Consider the following 25,289-nt stretch of genomic DNA (forward strand, 5'->3'; position numbering starts at 1 on the left):
AAGGCCTCACAGACTGCAACGACTGCGGTCCTTTAAGTGCCTAAGACCCCGTCTGATGGGTGGCTCTGGAGTCTCGGAATACTCCAGCAGGTCCCTGACAGACGCGGTCAAGGCTCCGGTGTCCCAGGGCCCTCGGACAGAGGCCGCCGTGCCTGCTTCCAAGGAAAAGCGAGCAGGGGTGGCACAGCCCCGGAATTTTCCTCCCTCGCTCATTCATTCTCTGATTCACTGGTTCCTGGAGGCGGTGCCCCGGGACGCGCGGAGGACAGGCGGAGCGCCGGCGGCCGGGGCTGGGCGCGGCCGGGCGCCTGGGGCTGCGGGGAGCGAGGCGGGCCAGGGGGCGCGGGCAGGGGGCGCTCGCAACGGGCGCCCGGGGGGCGGGCTCGGCTGCCGGAAGTGAGTGGCTGGCGACGGGCGGGGGGTGGCGGGGAGCGAGCGGCCGGGCGCGAGTCTGTGCGCCCGCCGGCCGCCCGGCCTTCAGCCCCGCCTTCTGCGTCTCGGCCGGACGCGGCCGCACTCGGCTCCGCCGCCGCCGCCGCCCCGCCCCGCCGCCGCCGCCGCCCGGTCGGTCGGTCGGTCAGTCAGTCGCGGAGCGCGAGGCGCGGCAGCTGCGGGCGCTCGCGGCGTCTCCAGGGAAGGAGCGCCGCGCCTGAGAGGGAGGCGGCGGCAGCGGCTGCCCAGCCCGGACCGTTCCGGAGCCGTGCCCGCCGGCGGACCGAGCCGTTGCCGCGGTGAGTGCTCAGCCTCGCCCGCGGGGCCGGCCGAGGCAGCCGGCGGGGCGCGAGGCTGGGAAGCGCAGCCGTCGCTCCCGCCTCCATTTTCCCGGCGCCCGGCCCCGCCATCCGGACGCGGTGCGGGCGGCCGAGCCTGGGGTGGGGTCGGGGCCGGGGCTGCTGGGACCTCTCCCGGCCGGCGGGTGGGGGTCAGCGGGGCCCGGGCTGCACCCTGCGCCCCCGGGGGCCGCGACGGAGGGAGACAATGAGATGCGAGGCCGCCTGGGGAGGGTGCGGTTGGGCTCCTCCGACCCGGCTCCGGGGCTGGTGGCACGGGACCGCGGGGAGGCGAGGACTCCTCCTTCCCCCGATTAGCCGCAGAAACCAGCGATTCGGTGTCTGGGGTTCCTCGGGTTTCGGTGCCCGGCATCTTTCGTAAATGAGTTCAGTGCAGAGATTGAGAAAGGCGGGGCACCTTCCGTGTTTTCTTTCTAATTAAGCAAGCTAAGTAATTGCTCCCTGGCTTTTGAGCCCATCTCATCCGTGTGTGAGTGTGCATTCCCGCCGGAAATCCAAACTGGAGCTCATGGTGGGGGGCGGGGGGGGAGAAGAGGAGATGGAAGCCAGTGAAGTAATATCAGGGTGCCTTCGTTTTAAGACGGTTTGAGAGATGTGGTTTCTTATTCAGACAGCGTCTTAGGGTGTCCCCACTGTGTGAGCTGGAAACCGCATAAGTCATTGCTTGTAAGCACGAAGACGTGGCTTAGGATGAAATAAGAGCTTTGGGGAAGGGTGTAAGCGTTGCATCAAATGTGACTTTGTGTGGCTCTCGTATATTGTGTGGGAAGAGCCGTTGGGGGAAATCTGAGAGAACCGAATGGTTCCTTCCTGTGCCTCCCGGTAAGGGTTGGTGTTGTCTGCAGCGTTTGTCTTGGAGATGTGTGTAAAGTCCGCTGTAAAGGAACAGTAAAGCTAACTGGTTAGGGGTGGGGCGTGATGGTGTTGTTAAAAGGTTGGTAGTGAGTCCGGAGGAATACTCAATTCAGCAAGTATTTATGGAATAGCTGCTATCTCTGTTAGGCAGGGTGGAGGACATAAAGTGAACAAGACTGCATTTTATCGTGGTGTTTCGAAAGAGCTCTTTGAAGCCAGGGGAACCAGCTGCTCCGTATACACTGGAATTGGCTGATAGTGTGACGTTGGATAAGCTATTGCACTCTCAACAGTATGCTTCTCTGCTTCTCGAGGTGGTTGTCAAACGGATTAAATGAGATAATATGTGCAAAATGCCTAGCACCTGGCTGGGCACCAAAGGTGTTTAACAAATGTTAATTCCTTTCCTCCCTAGCCCACTGCGCCTAAGATTTTCTTGGGGGAAGGTGGGAAAGAAGTGAATGTAGGTAATGGTAATGCAATGCATTATATAATAAAATGTTGAAGTAGAGGTGCAAAATAGGGAAGTGAAGAGGCGAGGGAATAATTCTAAATTGGGAGCACTGGCGCGGGGGGGGGGAGATCCTTGGAAGCTGTGGCATTTAAGTGGGACCTTGAAGGATGGGTAGGATTTCAGCTGGTGTAGATGGGGATGGGGGCATCCCGAGTGGGGGTGGTCTCCTTTGAGAGAGGCATTGAGGAGGAAGAGTAGTGGGGGAAGGGCAAGATTAGAGACGATCAGAGGTTTTTTAGCTCTTGTTCATCTGACCTTCAAAGAGTGTCTGTTATTTTGCTTTCTGTGTTGTGAATTTCCCAGAAAACAGACCTAGCCTATTCACGTAAGTACAGAAATGTCTACACAGTTAAATACATGATTTTTTGGATGAAACATTTTGTGTTACTTGGACTGCTGCTCTCTCCTGTTTGAATTTAATAAGGAATTATTTGTAGGTATTTCCTTATGATGCGTATTAGTTCTGTTTGGTAGGGAAAGTTGCTGGTGTTTCAGTCAGTGGTCTCATTAAGATTATCATGTGGCGAGTAGCTGGCTGGAAGGCATGGAGTAGTGGGGACCTCTTGGGCGTGTCTCACACTCTTGGTCACTGTCATTTGTTCTCACGAATATTTTAACACTTCATTTTCAGAAGAAGTGTCTTTGAAACGAATTAAACTGACTTTTCTTTTGGTTTGGCTACCTTTTGGTTCCCACCCAACGAGTAATTTATTCATTAGATTAGCATGGTAGATGACTATCACACTATTATTCACAGACTCCTGGACATATATTATACAATCTCATGACTGCACTTGGTTCTGAAGTAGTTGAATGTGAGCATTAGTATCATTGACCTCAAATTCTTATTCAGAGAAGTTTAATGTTAGCAAACAAGCTATGTGAGTTCAAGCAAGTCACATACCTTGAACTCTCAATTCCTTTACCGGTAAAATGAGAAATTGGGTTAAATCACTGGTTTTCAGTCTACGTTTTACTGAGGTCTATAATTTTGAGGCAGACTTTCAGAGGTACCCCAGATGTTTGAGTTTAATTTCATTTAAAATATGTTTTAAACCTATAGTAATAAAAAGCACCTATTTTATGACATACATTGTTTTAAGTACTTTACATGTATTGACTTCATCCTTGCTGTAATCCTATGATATAGGTTCTGTAACCATATGAGAAAAAAGGCACAGGCTACAGAGCTATAAAGTGGCAGAGCTGTGTTTGAAAACAGCATAACTCATAAGCTTATGTTCCTTATATCATTCCTATATTGCCACCATAAAAAAAAACACATGCTGTATAAATATATATATATTTTGGTGGTAAAATATACAACATAAAGGGCTTCCAAGTGGCTCAGTGGTAGGGAATCCGCCTGCTCTTGCAGGAGACCTAGGTTTGATCCCTAGGTCGATAAGGTCCCCTGCAGGAGGAAATGGCAACCTACTCTAGTATTCTTGGCTGAAGAAGCCAATGGACAGAGGAACCTGGTGGGCTGTAGTCCATGGGGTTGCAGAGAGTCCAACACGACAGCACACATGCATGACACATTCAGCATAAAATTTGCCATTTTAATCATTTTAAAATGTACAGTTCAGTGGTATTACATACCTTTACATAGTTGTGCAGCCATCATGACTGTCTGTCTCTAGAACTTTTCATCCTCCCTACTGAAACTGTATCCATTAAACATTAACTCTCCAACCCCTTTCCCTCTGGCCCCTGATAACACTCTTCCACTTTGTCTCTGTGATTTGACTACTCTAGATATAGCTTATAAATGAGATCATGAAATATTTGTTTTGTATCTGGCTCACTTCGCTTAGGGTAATGTCTTCAAGGTTCATCCGTGTTGGAGCATGAATCAGAACTGTATTCCTTTTTAAGACTGAATAACAGTCCATTGTGTGTGTGTATCCCATTTTGTTTATTCATCTGTAGATGGTCATTTGTTTGTTTCCACCTTTGGCTGTTGTAATACTGCTCTGAACTTTGGTGTACACATATCTGTTCAAGTCCCTGCTTTCACTTCTCTGGAGTATATACCCAGAAGTGGAACTGCTGGATCATATGGTAATTTTATGTTGAATTTTTGAGGAACTGCCACACCGTTTTCTACAGCAACTGCAGCATTTTACACTCCTGCCAGCCCAAGGGTTCCAGTTTCTCCACATCCTCACCTCAACACTTTTCATTTTCTGTGATTTTGATAATAGCCATTCCTGGTGGCTCAGATGGTAAAGAATCCGCCAGCAATGCAGGAGACCTGGGTTCGATCCCTGGGTTGGGAAGATCCCCTGGAGAAGGGAAAGGCTACCCACTCCAGTATTCTGGCCTGGAGACTTCCATGACTGTATAGTCCACGGGGTCGCAAAGAGTTGGACACGACTGAGCAACTTTACTTTACTTAATGAGTGGCACTTAATAAAGTGGCATCTCTTTGTGGTTTTGATTTGTATTTTTCCTAATGAGATTAGAGCATCTTTTCTTATGCTTATTGGCCATCTGTGTATCTTTGTAGAAATGTCTATTTAGATCCTTTGCCAATTTTAAAACTTTTTTTTTGTTGAATTATAGCAATTTTTTGTACACTCTGGATATTAAATCTCATATCAGATCCATGATTTACATTTTCTCTTCTTCTATGGGTTGCCTTTTTCACTCTGTTGATAGTGTCCTTTGATGTACAATAGTCTTTCATTTTAATGATATCCACTTCATCTATAGTTTTCTTTTATTGACTGTACTTTTGGTGTCCAAGAAATCATTGCCAAATCCAGTGTCAGGAAGCTTTCCCCCTGTGTTTTCTTCCAAGAGTTCTATAGTTTTAACTATTTAGCTCTGTGATCCATTTTGAGTTAATGTTTGCATATGGTTTTAGGTAAGTATACAGCTTCAGGAAGCAACAGTTAGAACTGGACATGGAACAACAGACTGGTTCCAAATAGGAAAAGGTGTACGTCAAGGTTGTATATTGTCACCTTGCTTATTTAACTTATATGCAGAGTACATCATGAGGAACGCTGGGCTGGAAGAAGCACAAGCTGGAATCAAGATTGCTGGGAGAAATATCAATAACCTCAGATATGCAGATGACACTACCCTTATGGCAGAAAGTGAAGAGGAACTCAAAAGCCTCTTGATGAAAGTGAAAGAGGAGAGTGAAAAGGTTGGCTTGAAGCTCAACATTCAGAAAACAAAGATCATGGCATCTGGTCCCATCACTTCATGGGAAATAGATGGAAAAACAGTGGAAACAGTGTCAGACTTTGATTTTTTGGGCTCCAAAATCACTGCAGATGCTGATTGCAGCCATGAAATTAAAAGACGCTTGCTCCTTGGAAGGAAAGTTATGACCAACCTTGATAGTATATTAAAAAGCAGAGACATTACTTTGCCAACCAAGGTCCGTATAGTCAAGGCAATGGTTTTTCCCGTGGTCATGTATGGATGTGAGAGTTGGACTGTGAAGAAAGCTGATCGCCGAAGAATCGATGCTTTTGAACTGTGGTGTTGGAGAAGACTCTTGAGAGTCCCTTATACTGCAAGGAGATCCAACCAGTCCATTCTAAAGGAGATCAATCCTGGATGTTCATTGGAGGGACTGATGCTAAAGCTGAAACTCCAATACTTTGGCCACCTCATGCGACGAGTTGATTCACTGGAAAAGTCTCTGATGCTGGGAAGGGTTGGGGGCGGGAGGAGAAGGGGACGACGGAGAATGAGATGGCTGGATGGCATCACTGACTCTCTGGACATGAGTTTGAGTGAACTCCGGGAGTTGGTGATGGACAGGGAGGCCTGGCGTGCCGTGATTCATGGGGTCGCGGAGAGTCGGACACGACTGAGCGACTGAACTGAACTGAACTGAACAGCTTCATCCTTTGCTTGTGGATATCCAGTTTTTCTAGCACCATTTTAGCACTCTTGTGTACATAGATATAAAATTTGTCACATTGCAAACAGTAGTGTTTTATGGTTACACCTGGTTTATTGTGGCAGGGGGAGGGCAAGCATTCCTTAGAATAAAACATCTTTTACTATATCTGCTTGTTTGTAAATTTTAAATAGGTAAGGAAAGTTGTAGTTTGTAGTAAATTTTTCAAAAAATTGAGTCCTATACAAGTCTATTCATATAGAATTGTCTAAACAATACATTACTATGGTACGTGAACTGTGTTCAACTAAATGACAGGCACAACTGAAGCCGGTTCCTTTGGGGTATACTCATCCCGTGGAAGTCAGTTTGTTTAGTAACGAATGAATATATAGCACTGAGTCTGATATATTACAGATGTTTTATAGCTCATCGGAAGTTTGGGTTTTTCTTGTGTGTCTTGTAAGCAGTTTTTACATATGATTACTAACTCATATTGAAAGAAAAAGTCTTTATATCTTTATTAATCAATTTAATTGAAGCATATCCAGACACTAGGAAGCAAACCATTAAAAGCTACTAACAAAACAAAACCAAAGCTGCTACCTACTTTCAACTACTTACCCGAGAAAATAAAAACAACATTTTATGGAAATAAATGGATTGCTTAGGTGTCAAGACTAACATCTCTAACACTCAATTTGTCTCTTTGAGTTTGTAACAAATTATAATGTATTTGAACATAAAATGGTATTAATAGTGCTTCTGTAGTTATATATATTTGGCATGCTGAATAAGATTTCTTCTGGAAAAGTTTTGTTGTGAAATATTAGAAAAAACCCATATTATATGATGTCTAAGCTTCATCACATGCTCTTATCACTATTCTTTTAAGATACATTATTTATCACACTTTGCAGCAGGTGTCTTAAAATACATCACTCATAACTTAAAAATTGACTTTTTAAAACTCATTATATATTCTACTATTCATAAAACATTTACTGTTAGCTCTGCTTTAGGCAGAGATATACATAATGGAGAAAACAAAGAGTTAGGTATTCTCCCCTCCAAAATAGAATGTTAATTTATTTTTTTAATTTTTTTTTTATTTCATGTAGTGTGATCTTTAATCTGACACAAACTTCTCCTCACACTTAGTTCATTTAAAGATCTGTAAATTGAAAATATAAGTACTATATTTGGTTTTTAAAAAATCCATGCAGTTCATACCTGTGTTGCTCAAGGCTCAAGTTGAAGAGCTCTGTTGTAAGGAATTGGCTCATGATTATGGCTGCTACTGCTGCTAAGTCGCTTCAGTCGTGTCCGACTCTGTGCAACCTCATAGATGGCAGCCGACCAGGCTCCGCCGTCCCTGGGATTCTCCAGGCAAGAACATTGGAGTGGGCTGCCATTTCCTTCTCCAATGTGTGAAAGTGAAAAGTGAAAGTGAAGTCGCTCAGACTAGTATCGACCCCATGGACTGCAGCCCATCAGGCTCCTCTGTCCATACGATTTTCTAGGCAAAAGTACTGGAGTGGCTTGCCATTGCCTTCTCCGTAAAATAGAATGTTAATTTAAATGCAGAATACAAGGAGTCAATAGAGAATGTAATTAAGGGAGCAGAGTCTAAAGAAACTGTGTGTGCTGTCACGTCAGTTGTGTCCAACTCTGCGACCCCATGGACTGTAGCCCACCAGGCTCCTCTGTCCATGGGATTCCCCAGGCAATAATACTGGAGTGGGTTGCCATTCCCTTCTCCAGGGGATCTTCCTGAGCCAGGGATCAAATCCGTGTTACATGTCTCCCTGCACTGGCAGGAGGGTTCTTTACCACTAGTGCCACTTTAGGCTTGGAAAAGAGGGATAAGTCATCCCTTTCAGTTAAGTTCAGTTGCTCAGTCGTGACTCTTTGCAACCCCATGGACTGCAGCACACCAGGCTTCCCTGTCCAACACCAAGAACTGGAGCCAACTTAAACTCATGTCCATTGTGTCAGTGATGCCATCCAACCATCTCGTCCTCTGTTGTCCCCTTCTCCTCCCGCCTTCAGTCTTTCCCAGCATCAGGTCTTTTCCAGTGAGTTTGTTCTTTGCATCAGGTAGCCAAATATTGGAGTTTTACCTTAGCATCCGTCCTTCCAATGAATATTCAGGATTGAGTTCCTTTAGGATTGACTGGTTGGATCTGTTTGCAGTGCAAGGGACTCTCAAGAGTCTTTTCCAACACCACAGTTAAAAAGCATCAGTTCTTCGATGCTCAGCTTTTCTTTATAGTCCAACTCTCACATCCATACATGATTACTGGAAAAACCATAGCTTTGACTAGACAGACCTTTGTTGGCAAAGTAATGTCTCTGCTTTTTAATATGGCGTCTGGGTTGGTCATAGCTTTTCTTCCAAGGAGTTAGCCTCTTTTAATTTCATGGCTGCAGTCACCATCTGCAGTGATTTTGGAGCCCAGAAAAATAAAGTCAGCCACTGTTTCCATTGTTTCCCCATCTATTTGCCATGAAGTGATGGGACTGGATGCCATGATCTTAGTTTTCTGAATGTTGAGCTTTAAGCCAGCTTTTTCACACTCCTCTCTCACTTTCATCAAGAGGCTCTTTAGTTCTTCTTCGCTTTCTGCCGTAAGGGTGGTGTCATCTGCATATCTGAGGTTATTGATATTTCTCCCAGCAATCTTGATTCCAGCTTATGCTTCATCCAGCCCGGCATTTCACATGATATACTCTGCATATAAGTTAAATAAGCAGGGTGACAATATACAGCCTTGACGTACTCCTTTCCTGATTTGGAACCAGCCTGTTGTTCCATGTCCAGTTCTAACTGTTGTTTCTTGACCTGCATAGATTTCTCAGGAGGCAGGTCAGGTGGTCTGATATTTCTGTCTCTTCAGGAATTTTCCACAGTTTGTTGTGATCCACACAAAGACTTCTGCATAGTCAATAAAGCAAAAGTAGATGTTTTTCTGGAACTCTCTTGCTTTTTCGATGATCCAGTGGATGTTGGCAATTTGATCTCTGGTTCCTCTGCCTTTTTTAAATGCAGCTTGAACATCTGGAAGTTCACGGTTCACATACTGTTGAAGCCTAACTTGAAGAATTTTGCGCATTACTTTGCTAGTGTGTGAGATGAGTGCAATTGTGTGGTAGTTTGAACATTCTTTGGCATTGCCTTTCTTGGGGATTGGAATGAAAACGGACTTTTTCCAGTCCTGTGGCCACTGCTGAGTTTTCCAGATTGCTGTCATATTGAGTGCAGCACTTTCACAGCATCATCTTTTAGGATTTTAAATAGCTCAACGGGAATTCTGTCATCTCTACTAGCTTTGTTCGTAGCGAGGATTCCTAAGGCCCACTTGACTTCGCATTCCAGGATGTCTTGCTCTAGGTGGGTGATCACACCATCGTGATTATCTGGGTCATGAAGATCTTTTTTGTATAGTTCCGTGTATTCTTGCCACCTCTTCTTAATATCTTCTGTTAGGTCCCTACCATTTCTGTCCTTTATTGAGCCCATCTTTGCATGAAAGGTTCCCTTGGTATCTCTCATTTTCTTGAAGAGATCTCTAGTCTTTCCATTCTATTGTTTTCCTCTGTTTCTTTGCACTGATCATTGAGGAAGGCTTTCTTATCTCTCCTTGCTGTTCTTTGTAACACGGCATTCAAATGAGTATATCTTTCCTTTTCTCTTTTGCCTTTAGCTCTTCTTTTTCTCAGCTATTTTTAAGGCCTTGTCAGACCATTTTGCAAGACCATTTTGCCTTTTTGCATTTCTTTTTCTTGGAGATGGTCTTGATCACTGCCTCCTGTGCAATGTCATGAATCTCTGTCCATAGTCATCCTTTTACGTGAGAAGAAAAGCAAGATTGGCCCATAATTGATGTCATTGTGTGGCACTTAAAATGTAAGCCCCCTGGTGAAGAATAGTGAAATCTGGAGAAAATTAGAACTGTAAACATATTGAATAGATTCATATTTTGTAGAATTACAGGAGTAAGTGTGATTTTGTAATTGTGCTTGAAGAGTGAATGCGTTTTTGGAAATTGTTTAGAATGATCTTACGAAGTTTGATATGTGAAGAAAAGTGCTAACAAAACAGTACAGCAAAATCACTAATAATATGACTTGGAAATACAGTGTATTCTTTAAGTGTCCCAGATTGTACATGCCTCTATCCATGGTTCCAAGCATGGTTTATTTTTCCTAGTTTTTCTAGTTAAAATCCTACACATCTTTTGAATCCCAGTTCCATTGCTGCCCACCTTTGTGAAGCTGTTTGATACCAGCTAGAATTCATTGCCTTCTTCATTCTTCTAGATCTTACTTGATTTGCCCTAGGTTGTGGATAACTGTGTACTGTTGTAAATACCCAAGTCTGGACTATTCGATCCAGTTTTACTTATCTGAAATGTCTCTCAGTCCCTTAAATATAACAAAAATGCAGTGAAAAAGGATTTAATGAAAGCCATTATGTGAAGAATATGTTATAGTTGGTGTTACATCTCTGAAAGAATCCATAAAAATCTAATAATGTTTATCTTATTTATAAAGAAGAATTCTTTCTCGGCTTATTTGGTTTATTTTATAATGTAACAAGTGACTTTGGAGATTTGTGAAGGGAATCAGTGATCCCTGTTATCTGTGAATAGAGTGCTTTATAAATGTTAGTAATAGCTCAAAAACCTTTTTGTTTACCCTAAGTTTTGAAAATAAATATATATATTTTTTAAGCAGGCATAATGAATACGATGCATTGTGTTTGAAAAATCTTGGTTTTACTGCTTAGTAATACAAAAATTCGCAAGTCTGAATCTTAAATCTGTTTATTTTGGTGCTTGGTTTTAATGCTTGTCTTAGTTAAAAGGCAGCTCATGGAGGGACATATACCTAAAAGGATTATAAAGTGCCTCTTTGGCTATACTTTCTAAATGGAGATACTCATTTTTAAATTTCTGTCCATTAGTTATGCAGATTCGGCTAACAAAGTTTGCCCTTCCTATGCAAACCAGTGTGAAGATTTGTGTTTATATGTTTTTAATAAATATATTCAAAATCCACAGAAACTGCATGGAAGGCATTTAAAGAGTTATTAGAAAGTGGTTTCTCTGTTTTTAGAGAGTGCAGGTATGAGTGTTTCAAGATGACACACATTGTCGTCTTTTGGAATACAGTTATTTTCTTACCAGGTTTTAAAATGCTGCTTTTACCTTTAAGGCGTACATAGATTAACCATGTTATTGTTTTAAAAAATAACTGCTAGGTAGCATACTGCTAGGAGAAGGCAATGGCAACCCACTCTAGTACTCTTGCCTAGAAAATCCCATGGGCAGAGAAGCCTGGTAGGCTGCTGTCCATGGGGTCGCTAAGAGTCGGACACGACTGAGCGACTTCACTTTCATGCATTGGAGAAGGAAATGGCAACCCACTCCAGTGTTCTTGCCTGGAGAATCCCAGGGACGGGGGAGCCTGGTGGGCTGCCGTCTATGGGGTCGCACAGAGTCGGACACGACTGAAGTGACTTTGCAGCAGCATCTACAGCATACTGCTAACTGTCACTTATCACAGAACGTCAACAAATTTAGACTTTATTTTGGAAAAGATAAATGTTTTAACTCACCTTTAAAGTTAAATTTGATAACACTTTTAAAATACTTTGCCATGAGACACCAATAAACCTGTTTAGTATAAAATACTTATGGGCACTCCTCAGCCGCATCAATAACATCATGTAATACTTTGGTGCTTTTTCTGCTTCAAGCTGCAGTAGTTGCTTTTGAGGTTAAACCTTACTTCTCCCGCCCCAACTTAATTTTGTTGAGATCAAAGCAATTGCTTCATGAAGGATTTTATAATATAGTTTTTCCATAAAGTATTGTTTCTTTTAAGAAAATCATTTAGTGTAACAGTGTATCTTCCCTGGAACACCAGTCTGTTGTAGCAGTTTATAAAAAGGTGCGTTCTTTATTTCAATTTTGAAAAAGAAATCTGCCAATAAATACTATCTCTCTTCCCGCCAAATATTTAGAATCACTTAGTCCATGGGGTTGCAAAGAGTTGGACACGGCTGAGCGACTTCTCTTTCACTTTTCACTTTCATGCATTGGAGAAGGAAATGGCAACCCACTCCAGTGTTCTTGCCTGGAGAATCCCAGGGATGGTCGAGCCTGGTGGGCTGCCATCTATGGGGTCGCACAGAGTCGGACACAACTGAAGCGACTTAGCAGCAGCAGCAGCAGAAGCAGTACCAGAATACTTAGATTACTTAACATACGTGATGTGTGACTTTCTGATGGGTGGCCATAATGAAGAGGCCAGTGTCATTTTGTATGTTAAGGATACATATATATTGTATTACATTATATTGTACTTAAAATACATGTGTGTATTAAAGATTAAATATAAATGGAACTCCTAATATTTTTTATATCCTAATGGATCATCAGTCATACTTCCTGGGTTATAATCACCTCCATTTTGGAAATCACTGTACACTCTAATTGAATTATTGTTGATAATAATGAGCCTTTCATATTAAGTTCCACTTCATAGTGTACACTTTCATACTTTTATGAAACCAGTCTTAAAAATAAAACACTTGGGACAAGACATTCTGATTTTCTTACTAATTGGAAAGAAATGTTTGTGGAAGAAATTAGACAAATTTTGACAAAATGAGACCTTAATAATATTTATTCTTTACCACAATTGAAATTATTGGCTTATTTTGGAAGCTTAAGTTTGGACTTTACATTATGCTTTCAGGAATTAGTTAAGGTGAATTAAATGTACCCATTTAAATTTTAATTTAGTAATTCGGTAGTGTTAAATGACATAATTTTTCCTCGTTCATAGTGAGTGTTTTTTCATTTCTATGATGGTACCCTTTCCTTTCTCTACTGCAACTGCAGCCACAGTTGCTTCATCACATGTTTATTATGCCTGATCTAGAATTTTATATTAGTTGAATCATATGTATGTGCTCCTGTGTCTCTGATTTCTCGCCCTCAACATGATGTTTTTACATCTATCCACGTTTTTTATTCTGGCATAATATAGTCAACTGTATGAATATTGAATGTACCATAGATTGTTTATCTTGTTCCTGTTGATGGGCACCTGGGCTGTTTCCAGTTTGGGTCTGCTATAAAGAAAATTGCCATGAATATTTTTGTTCATGTCTGTTTGTAAACAAATATTTCATTTCTCTTGGATAAAAGATTGGAATTTCTAGGTCATAGATAGATGTCCTTCCTCTTTTTAAAGACTTGTATTTGAAGAACAATATACTTTAGAGTCTCTTGATGAAAGTGAACAAGGAGAGTGAAAAAGTTGGCTTAAAACTCAACTTTCCGAAAACTAAGACCATGGCATCCAGTCCCATCACTTCATGGCAAATAGATGGGGAAATTGTGACAGACTTTATTTTGGGGGGCTCCAAAATCACTGCAGATGGTGACTGCAGCTATGGAATTAAAAGACACTTTGCTCCTTGGAAGAAAAGTTACGACCAACCTACACGGCATATTAAAAAGCAGAGACATTACTTTACCAACAGAGGTCTGTCTAGTCAAAGCTATGGTTTTTCCAGTGGCCGTGTATGGATGTGAGAGTTGGACTATAAAGAAAGCTGAGAGCCAAAAATTGATGTTTTGAACTGTGGTGTTGGAGAAGACTCTTGAGAGTCCCTTGCACTGCAAAGAGATCCAACCAGTTCATCCTAAAGGAAATCAGTCCTGAATATTCACTGGAAGGACTGATGCTAAAGCTGAAACTCCAATACTTTGGCCACCTGATGCAAAGAACCAACTCACTTGAAAAGACCCTGATGCTGGGAAAGATTGAGGGTGGGAGGAGAAGGGGATGACGGAGGATGAGATGGTTGGATGGCATGAGTTTGAGTAAACTCCGGGAGTTGGTGATGGACAGAGAAGCCTGGTGTGCTGCAGTCTATGGGATCGCAAAGAGTCTGACACAACTGAGCAACTGAGCTGACTGATACACACTTTATTAGGTGTCTAGACGCTGAATACTCTTGTATAACCAGTATGTAGATGAAAAAGAAGATGACCAGTGTGCCAGAAACCCCCCTTAATTTTACTTCTCTGTACATCTGCCCTGTTAGCAGTAGCCACTGTCTTGACTCCTAACTCTAACTTTGCTGTAAAGCTTTTTGGTTGCTCTTTTCTTTAAATTTTTTTGACTTTATTGATGTATAATTTCCATGTAATAAACTGCACACATTAAAGGGACGCTGTTTGATAGGTTTTCATACACCTGTGTAGCCATCACTGCAGTCAAGGTAGGGAACATTCTCATCATCCCTTAGTCCCTTCATATCCCTTTGTCAGTCATCCTGTCATCCACTATCTCTGTGCAACCTGTCACTGTAGATTAGTTTGAATTTTTTAGAATTTGATGTATGGAATCTTACAGTGTTCTCTCTCTAGTCTGGCTTATTTTTATACAGGATAATGATTTTTTTATTAACAAGTCTATACAAAAGTCTTTGTTTTAACATTTCAAAGAATCAGATGTTCATTCCCACAGGGTACCAGACTGGGCCACTGGTAAGTTACACTCACAGCAGGGCTTGGAAGGTTATTGCCCAGCTTTTCGACAGGTTGACTTTGAACCAGGCAGCCACCTTTCCCACAGCTGTGTTCCAGATAATGATTCAGAGAATGATTATAGATCAGTATAATAGAATAATGATTTTTAGATCATTCTATATTGTTGCTTGGATTAGTTTCTTTCTTTTTTTTTTTTTTTACTACTGAATGGTATTACATTGTTATATACTGCATTTTGTTTATCCATTCACCTGTTGATAGTGCTATTCGGGTTGCTTTCATTTACCAGTACATTTCATTTACTAATAAAACCACTCTGACATTTTGTACAAATGGAGAGAGATACATGCACACATTCACCTTTATAGCTATGTTTTTATTTCTCTTGGATAAATACTATGAGGACATGCTGGGTTATACAGGGTGCATGTATTTTTAATTTTTTAATGAACTAGCAAGCTTTTCCAAACCTGTATAATTTTATGTATGCAGCAACATGGTATGACAATTTTAATTTCTCCACATCCTAGCACTTGCTATTGTCATTTTCATTCTAGTTACTGGAGTGGATACATAGTAGCATCTCATTGTGGTTTTAATTTGCATTTCCCTGATTACTAATAATGTTAAGCAACTTTTCATATTATTTGCCATTTGGGACATGACTTAACTTTTTCCAATTTAAAAAGTCGGGTGGTTTTATCTTTTTTTACTTAGTTGCAACAATTCTTTAATATTCTTGATACAAATCCTTTATCAGGTATATTTGTAAATGTCTTAGTTTCTGGCTTGCCTATTTATTTTTTAGTGATGTCTTTAAGATAGCAGAAGTTTTTGTATCGGACTTCATCAAAATGATCAGTATTTCCTTGTATAGTTAGTGATTTCTTTATCCTGATAAATCTTGGTCCACACTAAACTTGCAAAGATACCTCGCTATGGCTTTTCCTAGGAGGTTTGTTATACTAGCTTTCACGTTTCATTCTGTGGTCCATTTTGTTTTTAGTGTGATGTGAAAGTCAGCCCCCTCATCCCCATGTTTTTATCTATTTGTTCCAGCATCATTTGTTTTGAAATGCTTTGCATTTTTGTCAGTTATATCTCAGTGAAGCTGAGGAAAAACCTCTTTCCTTTCTTCCTTCCCTACTTTGACATTTTGTGGAAAATATTGGACAGTGTAAGTGTGGGTCTGTTTCTATACTCTCTGTTCTGTTGCACTGATGTAATTCTCTATTCTTTTGCCTAATACTACATTGTCTTGATTACTGAACCCTATAGGGAGTAAGAAGTCAAGGTAGAGGAAATCCCCCAAGTTCTTTTCCCTAACTGTTTTTGACAATTTTAGGTCATTTCCTTTTTATATAAATTTTAGAATTAGATGTTGGGATATGGACTATAATTGCACTTAATTTGAATTTCATATTGAAGTTGAATTTCAATATGGGGAGAATTGCCATATAGCAGTGTTGTATCTTCCAGTCTATTTACATGGTATATCTGTCCATTTATTTAGATTTCCAGTTTCTCTCAGCAGTGTTTAAATATTTCAGTTGGCATAGAATAAACGTCGCTTCCTGTTTGTCTTTTTCTTTAACAGTCACATCGTACTTTTATGTACATATTTTGACATAAGTACAGATTGGCATGGAGAGTTTCTGTTTGATGACCTCACCTGATGCCTGGGCGTCACATCTTCTCTGACGTGGCGGCGGTCAGTCACTCGGTTGTGCTGACTCTCTGCGACTCCATGGACTGCAGCATTCTAGGCTTTCCTATTCTTCACTGTCTTCCAGAGCTTGCTCAAGCTCATGTCCATTGAGTTGGTGATGCCATCCAACCGTCTTGCCCTCTGTTGTCCCCTTCTCCTGCTGCCCTCAGTCTTTCCCAGCATCAGGGTATTTTCCAATGAGTCAACTCATCGCATCAGGTGGCCAAAGTATTGGAGCTTGAGCACCAGTCCTTCCAATGCATGTTCAAGGTTGATTTCCTTTAGGATGGACTGGTTTGATCTCTTTGCTGTCTGAGGGACTCTCAAGAGTCTTCTCCAACACCACAGTTCAAAAACATCAATTCTGCGGTGCTTAGCCTTCTTTATGGTCCACCTCTCACGTCCATACATGACCACTGGAAAAACTATAGCTTTGACAATACTGACCTTTGTTGGCAGAGTAAGGAGTCTGCTTTTTAACACGTGGTCTAGGTTGTCAAGGCTTTTCTTCCAAGGAGCAAGCGTCTTTTAGTTTCATGGCTGCAGTCACTGTCCACAGTGTCTTTGGAGCCCCAGAAAATAAAGTCTGTCACTGTTTCCATTTCTTCCCCATCTGTTTGCCATGAAGTGATGGGACTGGGTGCCATAATCTTAGTTTTTTGAATGTTGAGTTTTAAGCCACCTTTTTCAGTTTTCTCTTTCACCTTCTTCAAGAGACTCTTTAGTTCCTCTTCAGTTTATGCCATAAGGATTGAATCATATTCATATCTGAGGTTATCGATATTTTTTCTAGCAGTCTTGATTCCAGCGTGTGATTCATCCAGCTTGGTGTTTTGCATGATGTACTCTGCATATAAGTTAAATAGGCAGGGTAACAATATACAGCCTTGACATACTCCTTTCCCAGTTTTGAACCAGTCTCTTGTTTCATGTCTAGTTCTAACTGTTGCTTCTTGATGTGACAGTGCTACAAATAGAGAAGACTGAAACATACCTTTAGGAAGATTAAAGCAGTTTACAGCTTTAGTTATTGGCATAATCGTTTTGACTTGTATGGTTGTTGATATTAGTATTTAAAGAGGCTTATCTTTATTAACATAGTCATAGTTGTAGAATCAGAAGTAAAACAGAATCTTATCACTTTAATTGGGGCATAAGTTCTTACCAGAACCCTCTTACCAGAGGGTTTTTGACTTTGCATTTTGTAGTTTGCTGTCTTTTCTTCCCCCTTTCATTAATAATGCTAATGGAAATAGGCAACTCTTATGCTTTGCTGTGCTTAGTCACTCAGTCGTGTCTGACTCTGTGTGACCCCATGGACTGTAGCCCGCCAGGCTCCTCTGTCCATGGGGATTTTCCAGGCAAGAATACCGGAGGGATCTAGGTATCCAACCCAGGTTTCCTGCATTGCAGTTGGATTCTTTACCACCTAAGCCACCAGGGGAAACCCAATGCAATCCTTAGAAGTGTATAAAGAAGAAAATAAAACATAATCCTACTGCCCAGAACTGATTACAGTTAAAATTTTTGGTGTATTCTCTGTGTATGTGTGTATGCACCTATTTATGTAGCTCACTATTGTATGTGTAATTTAGTTCTTATTTCATTCAAATGTTTATATCACTAGCATTTCCCTTTGCATTAAATGCTTTATGAATTAACAACATCTGTATTGTAATATAGGATGGACATAAAACACACTTGAATTTGCTCAGTTTTTCTTTTCTTGTGGGATAGTTGCCTTTCTCCTCCCATTTGTGTGTGTGTGTGTGTATGTTTAATATTTGGCTTTAGTAACCATACTTGTTCACAATCTTTGTGTTTTGAATTTCTTCTTAACACTGTCTTAAATTTGGAAAAATTTTAAACCGAAGTATAAAATATCATAGACCTCTATATACTTATCACCAGGAGTAGTCAGTTATTTATATTTTGTTTCAAATAATTTGTTTAAGGAGAAGTAACAGGTAAAAATCCTCCCCCAGAAAATGGTTCTGGTGCATATTTTAGTGCATTTAACAAACATGTGTCCGTAAAAATTTACTAATTACTCTGTGCTATTAATTTTATATAAACAACAAATTATATCTTTGAAATTTTGCATTTTTTACTCAACTATGTGATTTGGCATTATGCATACAGTTTCTTGTAGGTCCAGCTCATTCTTTATGTCAGAATGAGCCAGTTCTCCATTCCCCTTCTGAGGAGGGATCTTTAGATAAGGAGGCTGCTTCGGTGAACATCCACTTACATTCCTCCCAGTGCTTGTCTCTGACATGTTTGGACACTGAGAAGTGGTCTTGCAGGATCATAAAGGACAGAATCTCCAGAAGGCTCTCCAAAAGGGTGGAAATACACGTCCCTACTGGCAGTTTTCTCATTGCTCCACAACCTCCCCACCTCTTTGTTTTATCAGACTTACTATTTTTGCCAACTTGATGAGTATGAAATCTGTGTTTTTTTCTTTAGTACATTTCTAGAAATATAGTTGCTAAGATGAGCACAAGGCTCTGTAGCATATTCAGTGAAATTTTTTTATCCTTGGAAATTGTATTCTTTCAAATGTTCATTAAGAAATGTTCTCTAATCACAAGTTAAAACTTTTTATTAAAGAGTTTTAAATAAAAACATTGTTGTTTATGTTTATTCACAGTGGGGTATACGGGTTTTGTTTAAAGAAGTATTATCTGTCCTGCCTGTAAGAGTGTTTGATACTGGAGCATTGCCTAAAATGTATTAATAACTCTTATGTTGTGACATCTGTGTAGATAATTTAGATGATTATTTGCCTAACAAAACCCTTGACTGATTTTACTTCCTGTGAGCTTTTTGGAGAAACATATTTATTTTTTAAATCATGTAGAATCAAGTAAAATATCCAGTTATATATTTTTTCATTTCTACAAGTATTTGATGACTGAATATACTGATTTACCCTGAGAATGCTGAATGTATTCTTACAGAATTTGTCTTCCCTAACCTTTTTCCCTACTGTGTATGTGTGTAATAAAAAACATTTCCAATTTAAAATATTGTAACATAGGCACATTAGTTTTAAAAATAAAGAATATGAAAGATGTAAAAGTTGTTTTCTTTTGTTGGAGATTGTAATAAAACTGCCCGATTGGCTACCCTTTAAATAACTGTATTCTCTGTTTATCTATATAACACCCGGCTCATAGTAGTATTTCATGAATTATTTGTTGAACAAACAATATTATTTTTTGTTAAGTAGTGATCTTAAGTAAAAAAATAACTGTACTTTTTTTTAGTACAAATAAACAGGCTTAATTTTGTGTGAACCTCGAATTCTGTCAGTATTTATTCTTGAATAGTAATATTTAAGCTTTGGTCTTCTGAGTGAGAAGCATGCAGGTAACAGCAAAAAAAAAAAGTGGTAGTTTTGATTCTAAAGAAACAACTCTGGATGTATGTTTAACTGAAAAGGAAAGTTAACTTTTAAATTTCAGAATTCACTTGGAGCCCCCTGCGTGATTTAGGTGTATTTTAGCCTGTGAATACTTTTGTACTGTAGTGCTAGAGAAGACTCTCTTGAGAGTCCCTTGGACAGCAAGGAGATCAAACCAGTCAATCCAAAAGGAAATCAACTCTGAATACTCATTGGAAGGACTGATGCTGAAGTTCCATTACTTCGGCCACTTGATACAAGTAACCGACTCATTGGAAAAGACCCTGACGGTGGGAGAGATTGAAGGCAGGAGGAGAAGAGGATGACAGAGGATGAGATAGTTGGACAGCATCACCAATGCGATAGATATGAACTTGGGCAAACTCCAGGAGATGGTGAGGGACAGGGAAGCCTGGTGTACTTCAGTTCATGGGGTCGCAAAGAGTGGGACATGATTTGGTGACTGAACAACTGCAACAATAGCCTGTGATTGTCCAGTTCCTCGCCACGACTTCTGACTTTACTTCCTCATGGTCTCATCTCTCTGCTCCTGTGTCTTTGTCTCTAGTCCTTGTGGGCATAGAGCTTTTTTCTTTACAAGCTAAGGGTCTCATAAATTTACTGATTTTATTGACAGCTTGGAGGTTTACAAGGGAGAAATCATATGGTGTATAGCCTTTTACCGTCTTACAGCTGCACCCCATCTGTGGCTACTTTCCTTGGCCAGCTCTTCAGACCTGCCATCCTTTTTATCCTGTAGAGCTTTCTCAGAACTTCAGTCCCTCACTCTCAAGGTATTTTTCACAAGGAGAAGCATTGTGTTGTATTGTCTGTTGCTGTGTAGTGGTTCACCCCAGAAGTTATTGGCTGAAGACAGTAGCAGTCATTTTATTACTGTTTCAAATAGTTCTGGGGATTGACCAGGCTTAGATGGTTCTTGCTGTGAACATCTCATGCAGTAACAGGGGCAACTGGAGCTAGAGCCCCCTTCAAAGGATTCCTCACTTACCTGTCTGGTGGTTGAAGCTGGGATCTCAGCTGGGACTGTGGGCTAGTTTCTACACTTAGCCTCCTTCTGTGTCCTGGCCTTCCTCACAGTGTAATGTTGGGTTCCAACAGTGGCTTTCCAAGAGAAACAGCAAGTGGAAGCTTAGCATTTTTGATAATCTAATCCTAGAAATCCTAAGGATCACCTCTTCCATAATTCATAGGTTTCCCCCCACCCCCAGAGTCCAGGGAAAGGAACACTTCTCAATAGGAAGAGTATTAATATAGCAGATTGTTGTGAGAAGAGCAGATGAGACTGGGAATACTGTTCAGTTGTTTGGAAAATAACATGTTTTACCATCAGTCATTCAGTTCAGTCGCTCAGTTGTGTCCGACTCTGCGACCATATCAGGTGGATTTGCTGATCCCCAGCTGAGATTTTGGTGAACAAATTTTTTTCCACCTTCTGTATCTGAAAAAATTTCATTACAGATGATGAAGCGTTCAGTTCAGTCGCTCAGTCGTGTCCAACTCTTTGCGACCCCATGAATCACAGCACGCCAGGTCTCCCTGTCCATCACCAACTCCCGGAGTTCACTCAAACTCATGTCCACAGAGTCAGTGATGCCATCCAGCCATCTCATTCTCTGTCGTACCCTTCTCCTCCTGCCCCCAACCTTTCCCAGAATCAGTCTTTTCCAGTGAGTCAACTCGTCGCATGAGGTGGCCAAAGTATTGGAGTTTCAGCTTTAGCATCAGTCCTTCCAATGAACACCCAGGATTGATCTCCTCTAGAATGGACTGGTTGGATCTCCTTGCAGTCCAAGGAACTCTCAAGAGTCTTCTCCAACACCACAGTTCAAAAGCATCAATTCTTTGGCGATCAGCTTTCTTCACAGTCCAACTCTCACATCCATACATGACCACTGGAAAAACCATAGCCTTGACTAGACGGACCTTTGCTGGCAAAGTAATGTCTCTGTTTTTTAATATACTATCAAGGTTGGTCATAACTTTCCTTCCAAGGAATAAGCGTCTTTTAATTTCATGGCTGCAATCAGCGTCTGCAGTGATTTTGGAGCCCCCAAAAATAAAGTCTGACACTGTTTCCACTGTTTCCCCATCTATTTCCCATGAAGTGATGGGACCAGATGCCATGATCTTTGTTTTCTGAATGTTGAGCTTCAAGCCAACCTTTTCACTCTCCTCTTTCACTTTCATCAAGAGGCTTTTGAGTTCCTCTTCACTTTCTGCCATAAGGGTGGTATCATCTGCTTATCTGAGGTTATTGATATTTCTCCCGGCAATCTTGATTCCAGCTTGTGCTTCTTCCAGCCCAGCGTTCCTCATGATGTACTCTGCATATAAGTTAAATAAGCAAGGTGACAATATACAGCCTTGACGTACTCCTTTTCCTATTTGGAACCAGGCTGTTGTTCCATGTCCAGTTCTGACTGTTGCTTCCTGACCTGCATACAGGTTTCTCAAGAGGCAGGTCAGGTGGTCTGGGATTCCCATCTCTTTCAGAATGTTCCACAGTTTATTGTGATCCACACAGTCAAAGGCTTTGGCATAGTCAATGAAGCAGAAATAGATGTTTTTCTGGAACTCTCTTGCTTTCTCCATGATCCAGCAGATGTTGGCAATTTGATCTCTGGTGCCTCTGCCTTATCTAAAACCTGCTTGAACATCTGGGAGTTCACGGTTCACATATTGCTGAAGCCTGGCTTGGAGAATTTTGAGCATGACTTTACTAGCATGTGAGATGAGTGTAATTGTGCGGTAGTTTGAGCATTCTTTGGCATTGCCTTTCTTTGGGATTGGAATGAAGACTGACCTTTTCCAGTCCTGTGGCCACTGCTGAGTTTTCCAAATTTGCTGGCATATCGAGTGCAGCACTTTCACAGCATCATCTTTGAAGATTTGAAACAGCTCAACTGGAATTCCATCACCTCCACTAGCTTTGTTCGTAGTGATGAAGCTATAGATATGTTCAAATGCCACTGTCTTTAAGAATGAAGGTTAAAAAATAATCTTTAATCCTATTGTCACTGTTCATTGGATTTTTAAGAATCTACAAATATGCAGACTGCATCCCAGTCTCCTGCTAGTCAGAATGTACTGGATGGACCTCAGGCATATATTTAAAGGCTTCATGGCAACTATTGAAGAGGTTTCAAGCCTTCTACTTGCACTCCACATGCATTAACTACTACCACCACCTTCCTATTGATTCACTAACGTTTTAAAATATCCCTCTTCTCTTTGGATTCAGAATATATGGTGTCAGCAGAAAACAATGGGAGTCTATACTGGAGTGCCAAATAGTGTGATATGACTGAGATTTAAAAGAACATACATGCTGTAGTCACCAGGGCAGTTTAATGAAGAAAGTGAACTTAAATTGCTTCTTGAAAAATAGATGGAGCTTAGATTTGTTTTCTGTTGATGGAGAAACTCTTCTACTCAATTGGTTGTGGACATTCTTTCTTAAAAAATGGAAGCATTGTAGGGGCTTTCTTCGTAGCTCAGCTGGTAAAGAATCTGCCTACAATGCAGAAGACCTGGGTTTGATTCCTAGGTTGGGAAGATCCCCTGGGGAAGGAAATGGCAACCCACTCCAGTATTCTTGTCTGAAGAATCCTATGGACAGAAAGAGGAGCCTGGCAGAGTACATATAGTCCATGGGGGTCGCAAGAGTCAGACATGACTTGGTGACTAAACCACCACCACCATAGTTGATATGAACATTATCTTTAATCATTAAAACAAATATTGTAGAGATGTTCACAGGGATCATTTTGCTCTCAAATGTGAAGATTAAATTCAAGGGATCTCTTTTTGATGTGGCAGATGTTTCTGTTTTGCTTGTCTGTTTCAGACACGATTTAACAAAGTTAAAGACGTTCCTCCTTGTGACAGCCTCTGAAAGTATATAATTTATTTTTGTGCCCAACTTATTAAATCTGATTTAAGTAAATCTGCCAGTGGTATTTAACCCTTTTAAATGTTTTTATCAACCACCCTTTCAGAGAAGTGAAGAAAAGGAAACATCATTGATAGAAGCTGGGCCACAGTGAAAATAGGAAGCCCTCAATAGATGTGCCAGACACTGGTCTGAGTCCTTTATCATTTCATGTATGTTTCACCGTAAAGATGTGGAGTGATTTTACAAATGAGGAAACAGGTTTAGGAGGATTTAAGAGGGCTGGTACAAGTTCATGGAGATGCTCAGTGTTTGAATCAGGTAATCTATAACTGGAGAGCCCCAGCTCTTAGCCAAATGAAGTTCATTTTCTTCATCCGGGAGTACATATGAAACAGTGGTAGAGTGAAACATTGCAACCAAGAATGTCTTTTGTGTATGGTAGATATGGTACCAGTCATCTGAACTTTTTAGCTGTTATCAAAAACAGGGCACTGACCATGATTTGCCCAATGTGGTAAGATGAGAATCACTGGTATTTTGAACACCTGCTCCTTTTAAATTTTAATTTTTTGTTTAATTTTAATTTTACCTGTTTTAATAAAACAGGTAAATGTTTTTAAGTTTTCCTGAGTCTTTCTTTGAACTTCAACTTCCTCTTTATAATAGGATAGACTCTTGATACCTCCTGCTTTCCTGCTTTTTCACACTAGAGCAGTGCACTCCCAGACTCCCCCGGGGTATGTCTGTGCAGGTGGACACAGGGTGAGGGATTAGAGGGATTGGAAATGCACAGCCACAGAATAAATGTCACCATTATCCTGGAGTTCTACATTTACTTAATGACAGGCAGTTTTCAACACTTTTTCTATTTTAACTTATAGAGCAGAATGTGAGATTAATATAGATTTTTAAGATAGTTGAACTCAAAATAAATTTTAGGTGTACATTAAACCCACTCTAGGAATATTGTTCATTCTCTCACTGGTGGCCACCTTCGTACTTCTTGGAATCCATACTTTATTGTGCAGTAAGTCAAATTTAATTCTTTCTTGTAATCATGATCGTTTCATGATAAGGCTTCCCTGGTGGCTCAGTTGGTAAAGAGCCTGCCTGAAATGTGGGTGACCTAGGTTTGATCCCTGGGTTGGGAAGATCCCCTGAGAAGGAAATAACAACCCACTCCAGAATTCCTTTAAAATAAAAGTATTTATTTATTTTAATTGGAGGCTAATTACAGTATTGGAAAAGACTCTGATGCTGGGAAAGGTTGGGGGCGGGAGGAGAAGGGGACGACGGAGAATGAGATGGCTGGATGGCATCACCGACTCTGTGGATATGAGTTTGAGTGTACTCAGGGAGTTGGTGATGGACAGGGAGGCCTGGCGTGCTGTGATTCATGGGGTCGCGGAGAGTCGGACACGACTGAGCGACTGAACTGAACTGAACTGAACTGAATTACAGTATTGTAGTGGCTTTTGCCATACATTGACATGCGTCAGCCATGGGTGTACATGTGTTCCCCATCCTGAACCCGCCTCCCACCTCCCTCCCAATCCCATACCTCAGGGTCGTCCCAGTGCACCAGCCCTGAGCACCCTGTCTCATGCATCGAACCTGGACTGGCGATCTATTTCACATATGATAATATACAT

General features: G+C 41.1%; 1 protein-coding gene across 6 annotated transcripts in view; it reads left to right on the forward strand.

The window, feature by feature from the left end:
• Window positions 1–426: 426 nt before the first annotated feature.
• RAPH1 (Ras association (RalGDS/AF-6) and pleckstrin homology domains 1) overlaps window positions 427–25,289 on the forward strand; it is a 107,235-nt gene continuing 82,372 nt past the window's right edge. For all 6 annotated transcript variants that reach the window (XM_088828156.1, XM_088828162.1, XM_088828164.1 and 3 more), the window contains exon 1: window positions 427–731. The gene's annotated coding sequence lies outside the window, so the exon portion shown is untranslated. The remainder of the gene's footprint in view (window positions 732–25,289) is intronic.

Source organism: Moschus berezovskii, chromosome 2, assembly GCF_049115385.1.
Source record: "Moschus berezovskii isolate FMDL1 chromosome 2, NW_MosBer_1.0, whole genome shotgun sequence".
NCBI lineage: Eukaryota > Metazoa > Chordata > Mammalia > Artiodactyla > Moschidae > Moschus > Moschus berezovskii.